The sequence below is a fragment of the Notolepis coatsorum genome, assembly GCF_963971535.1.
Source record: "Notolepis coatsorum genome assembly, chromosome: 9".
NCBI lineage: Eukaryota > Metazoa > Chordata > Actinopteri > Aulopiformes > Paralepididae > Notolepis > Notolepis coatsorum.
The window spans coordinates 60,005,270-60,011,698 of record NC_140173.1 but is presented as its reverse complement, the minus strand read 5'-3'; positions in this window follow the sequence as shown (position 1 = coordinate 60,011,698).

Sequence of the window (6,429 nt, the reverse complement as noted above, 5' to 3'; positions counted from 1 at the left end):
TGGAAAACCTCCCGTAGAGGATTAGAGAGCGCAGACGGTGTCCCACTCCAGGCAAACGGCGACAGGTGGTGATGGCTGGCACGTCGTCTCACGCCGGAGACACGGCAGGTGACGGTAACGTCCAGGACTCCATGAACACTGAACACAGATAAAGATACAGAGTCCAGAACACCGAACCAGCATACAGAACGACCCGACCAGGACTGGAGGGGAGGTCCAGGTATTTAAAGCCCTTTGGGGCGCTAATCATAACTTATGACAGCTATGAAAGGTAGTCCAAGGGTGGGGGCCGGTGAAGAGCAGAGGAGAGTAAAACATTGCAAGGGTGGGGGCTGTTGAGGAGAGTAGACAGGGAAAGTCCAAAGGTGGGGGCTGGTGAGGTGAGGAGACAGGGAATTAAAGGTCCAGGGAACAGGCGAAACCTCACAGTACCCCCCCTCCACGGGAGCCACCGGGCGACCCAAAAAATCAGACAGCGGGGCAGGGGACATGACAAAGCAACAAACAAAAAAAATTGGGCCATGCTAGCAGGGGAAGCTACACCTAAAGTGGGGCTAGCAGAGGGACAGGGTAGCTGCCAGGGCACTGCTAGCTACAGGGCCTATGCTAGCTGTACTGCTACATTAACATAGAGGCTGCGCTAGCTGCCGGAGCTAGGCTAGCAGACAGGGCTGGACCAGCATGAGAGAACAAGCTAGCTGGAAGGACAGTCCTAGCTGTGGGGAAACTGACCTTGCTAGCTGAAGGGGCAGTCCTAGCAGTGGGGAGACTGACCTTGCTAGCTGAAGGGGCAGTCCTAGCAGTGGGGAGAACAGGGTAGCTAACAGGGGAGCTAACGAGGCTAACAGGGAAGCTAACAGGGGAGTCAACAGGGGAACTAACAGGGGAAACTAAACAGGGCAAACTCACATACACTGTCTGTGCTGGCTGGGGTCGTCGACGGGTCGGGTCGTACTGTTATGGTTTGTAACCGACCCCAATCGCACAACACAAGACAGGTATGAGAGTAAGCCAAAACAGGGCATTTATTCATTACATAACAAAAGGCGGCACTGTCCCTTTAAGGGAGAACACAAAAACACTGGAGTCAAAGAATATAGGGAAAATGCGGCACTGTGCCTTTAAGAGGCGAGCAGGCTAAGGGGCTAAGGCTAAGGGACAGGGCCAGGGCAAAAAGTCAAGGACCAGGACCAGGGGGCACTGGAGAGGGGGACAGGGACAGAGGCCCGGAGAGGCGGGCTGGAGACAGGGACAGAGAACAGGGTTAAGGCCTTGGACAGGGCGAGGGCCAGAGCTGCTTACAGGGATGGCAGGGTTCCGACGGCGGAGGCCTGGCACGGAGATCCTCCTCGGAAGCTGCAGACGGGCAGTGCAGAACACCGGGGTCCCAGAGGACCGGGGCGAAGAGACGCATCCTCCCGTGGAATAGGAAGCGATGCGCGCCGGCTTGACGTCTGGAGTGGGAGCGCGCCGGCTTGACGTCTGGTCTGGAGTGGGAGCGCGCCGGCTTGACGTCTGGAGTGGGAACACCACTCCAGGCCTGGCACGGAGATCCCCCCTCGGATGCTGCAGACGGGCAGCGCGGAACACCGGGGTCCCAGGGGACCGGGGCGAAGAGACGCATCCTCCCGTGGAATAGGAAGCGATGCGCACCGGCTTGACGTCTGGAGTGGGAGCGCGCTGGCTTGACGTCTGGAGTGGGAACACCACTCCAGGCCTGGCACGGAGATCCCCCCTCGGATGCTGCAGACTGGCAGCGCAGAACACCGGGGTCCCAGGGGACCGGGGGCGAAGAGACGCATCCTCCCGTGGAATAGGAAGCGATGCGCACCGGCTTGACGTCTGGAGTGGGAGCGCGCTGGCTTGACGTCTGGAGTGGGAACACCACTCCAGGCCTGGCACGGAGATCCCCCCTCGGATGCTGCAGACTGGCAGCGCAGAACACCGGGGTCCCAGGGGACCGGGGCGAAGAGACGCATCCTCCCGTGGAATAGGAAGCGATGCGCGCCGGCTTGACGTCTGGAGTGGGAACACTGGAAAACCTCCCGTAGAGGATTAGAGAGCGCAGACGGTGTCCCACTCCAGGCAAACGGCGACAGGTGGTGATGGCTGGCACGTCGTCTCACGCCGGAGACGCGGCAGGTGACGGTAACGTCCAGGACTCCATGAACACTGAACACAGATAAAGATACAGAGTCCAGAACACCGAACCAGCATACAGAACGACCCGACCAGGACTGGAGGGGAGGTCCAGGTATTTAAAGCCCTCTGGGGCGCTAATCATAACTTATGACAGCTGTGAAAGGTAGTCCAAGGGTGGGGGCCGGTGAAGAGCAGAGGAGAGTAAAACATCGCAAGGGTGGGGGCTGTTGAGGAGAGTAGACAGGGAAAGTCCAAAGGTGGGGGCTGGTGAGGTGAGGAGACAGGGAATTAAAGGTCCAGGGAACAGGCGAAACCTCACATGTTCATCTTTATTGAGTCCACCCTGGAGGTTAAACTTAGGAAGGGGATGAGGCTCCATCTTAATATGTCTGACTTTAGTTTTTCATTTAAAGGGCCGTGGTTGAGATAAAATATTTTTGAGATATCCCTTGGCAGGTTCACACCCAGGTATTTTAGTGAGTCTACATCCCATTTCAGATTGTATTTCCCTCTAATATGGTTAGGAGGGTTGTAGTTGAACGTAAGAATTTGAGTCTTCAGGATATTTAATTTATAACCTGAAAGCGTCCCATATACTTCTAGTACGTTCATTCGTTTTGGTATTGTCTGTGTGGGTTGCGTTAGGTACACCATGACATCATCTGCAAAAAGGCTTAGTTTATGTTCTCCGTCTGCCATGCCCACTCCTTTTATGTCAACATTTTGTCGTATCCATTGGCTCAGTGGTTCTATAAAAAGCGCGAACAGTCCTGGAGAGGCCGGACAACCCTGTCTAGTCCCGCGTTCTAGGGTGAAGGATTCAGATAGGTCCCCATTAATTTTGATCCTTGCAGTTGGTTTGTCATATAGGGCTTGAAAGGTTGCTATTATGGACTCATGAAAGCCAAATTTCTCTAATACCTTATATAAGAAGGACCACCATACCGAGTCGAATGCTTTCTCTGCATCTAAACTTATTAGGGCTGCCTCTATTCCCGTTTGGTTGATGTGTCTAATAATGTGTAATGATCTTCTGATGTTGTCTTGTGTCAGCCTCTGTCTAATGAATCCTGTCTGGTCCAGGTGTATAAGGTTGGGTAGGATCTTATCTATTCTTTGTGATATAATAGATGTAAACAGTAGGGATGTCCGATATTATCGGCCGACCGATATTATCGGACGATATCGGCAGTAAAATGTGATATCGGAAAATATCGGTATCGGTAAAAAAAAAGAAAAAAACAATAACAATATTCGTTATATAAATATCCAGTGAAATTATTATTTACCTAAAATTATTCAGTTTTTTGGGGGGGGAAACCCTGCATATATCGGTATCGGTTGATATCGGTTGATATCGGTATCGGAAATTAAGAGTTGGACAATATCGGAATATCGGTATCGGTAAAAAAGCCAATATCGAGCATCCCTAGTAAACAGTTTATATTCCAAGTTTAATACACTTACTGGGCGGTAGCTGCCACATTCCAGTTTGTCCTTCCCTTCCTTCGGGATGACTGAGATTATTGCTTCTCTCCAGGAGGGGGGGATTTCTTTTTTTTCTAGTACCCAATTGAATGCCTTCAATAGAGTTGGGGTCAGTTGGTCTCTGAATGTTTTGTACTGCGGTGAAGCCATCTGTGCCCGGGGATTTATTTGTTTTTAATCTAGACATTGCAGTGTGTAAATCCTCTATTGTTATTTCGTTTATCAAATTTTTATTTTGCTCTACTGTGACTTTGGGTAGGTCTAGAGAGGAGAGGAATGTCGCGATCTGGAAGTTGTTGTCTATTTTAGGTTGGGAGTACAGAGTTTTATAGACGTTTTTGAAGTTCTGTTGGATTTTGTTGTTTTGTCTTGCCTACATTCAATTGTTCCTGTGACGGGGTTCCTTATTTTATATATTGCATTATCTGCTTGTTGTTTCCTTAATCTGTATGATAGGAGTTTCAGTGATTTCCCACCCACCTCATAGTGTCGTTATTTTGTGAATAGTATTATTTCTAGGTTGCCTATTTCATTTATCTCGTTCTTTATGTCTTTCATCTCTTGTTTCACTCCTTTGTCTAGATTGTGACCATGTTGTCTTTGTAGGTGTTTTAATTTGATCTCCAGGTTGTGTAATCTTTGTCCTCTAAGTTTCTTTAAGTGTGATGTAATGGCGATGATTTTACCTCTTAGTACCGCTTTTAGCGCATCCCAGAGTATGGTTGGTGCCACCTCGTTGTAACTGAGGGGTACAATTCCCTGACTGTATTACTAGATATGATACTTACTACCACTACCTTTGTACTTAATATTCGGCCACCCAGTACACGGCATAAATATATTATCATGAACACTCTCACGTAGATGAAACGGATCCAACACAAATGTACGAAGTCGAAACAGGTCTTTATTTCTACACAGCGATGGTGTGTAGAACAAGCACTTAATCACTTAATTACATTTATGAATTGAAATAGTATGCACTTTTATGGCAAAGAGTATTCGTCGGTATATCAATAGAGAATGTCCAATCTCTGAAGGCGCAGGTGGTAAATATACGACCTGGAATAGTTAAGGAATAACAGCAATGATACTTTAATGATTATATACTAGATACACTAGAGGGGGTTAATCCGGTCGCTTGTAAGCCGACAGGAGTAGGAGGGGGGGGGGGGTAGAATCCGGCTGCCTCGTCCGGCCAAGGGTATCCCAGGTGAACCCACTGTAGTGCCGTTCAATGCGCCGGCGATCCTTGGACCACAGATGAAAGCAGGTGGACTCTTTGTGGGCCGGCTCTCTCCGGTCCACGGGGGAGAGACGTGAAGCGACCTCGTCTTGCAGAGCGTCTCCTCACCTTGCGTCCTCTCCAGGGGGGGGGGTTCCAACACATGGCAGTGTCGGGGGTCTTTATCCATGGAATAATCAAAGTATACAAAGCATAATCCGTGCCTGGGAAGGCGGGCTGTCGTCGGTAGAATAATCCGGTATACAGGTCCACTCGCTCGTCGGCTCTGGGGCTCCTCGGGTGCAGCTTCACATGGGGTCAACCACCCTGGGTAAGCAGCCAGTTCTCTGCCCGAAACGATGGGGTACTGACTACGGTAGTATTCTCACCGCACGAAGCACTATATATTAACAGACTATTATTAGCTTAATAGACTACGTCCAACTCGACGATATAGTGCCAAATATGACTATTCAAATATTAATATACACGATGTCTCAATACCGATGGTAGGCGAACTTGGCCTTACTCCCACACGTGGCGTCGCGGGGAGGCTTTACGTCTGTGACTCTATTGGAGGGTAAGAAACTGGACTGAAAAGAAAGTCCTACTTTAGTAGCGCAGTATATATACGCACTATGAACAAATAGTCCCATTAGTGGTGCGGTAGCCAGATTCCTACGCGGAACTAGGACTTGTTCGTACATGTGGAGCGGTACGTTTGAACTGGGTCTGAGGGGTATGGCAGCCTGGCACCAAGGTCTCGACCAATAGTAGAATGGAGACTATTATGGGATGTTCAGTAGGCTAGAATGGATATTCAATGCATATTGTACAAGGAATATACAAGGGATATCAGGGAATATTAGAGAATATACAAATACAATTAAATATATATATATAAATAAATATATATATTCGGTTTAATCTGGCCCTTCACAACAGCCACCCCCTGAATAGGTCCCAGACCTAATCAGTTAAACAGAGACAGATTAATCGCGTTGTCTATTTACACATAAGGGTTTGCTGTAGGGGTCAGTCAACTTCACAAAGTCATAGGGTTGTAGGGTCATGGTCATCATCGATTGTGTCTGGGAGTCGAGGCAGTTCTATGAGCCTCGCCACGGGACGGGTGTAAGTGCGACCCTGGACGAGCACTTCAGCTGCTCGGACCTTGCCGTCGGCACCGGTGATCACTTTGCTTACGCGGCCGGCCGGCCACATAGCTCTGGGCAGTGATTGATCAATAATCATGACGACTGTTCCTTCTGTCAAATTGTCTCTCTCCTTTACCCACTTCTGGCGGGTCTGTAGAGACGGTAGGTAGTGCAGTAGGAAACTGTTCCAAAACTTGTCGGCTAATACTTGGCTGTACCTCCACATTCGTCGGCCGTTCGCTTCTTCAGGCCGGTACATTGTCTGGGGTAATGCAGGATCTAGCCGCCCCATCAGGAGTGTGTTGGGGGTAACTGGGTCGATATCCGCCACATCACTGGAGACATATCCGAGGGGCTTCGAGTTAAGTACTCCCTCAATCTCCGTGAGGACTGTCATTAGGACTTCTTCCGCCACAG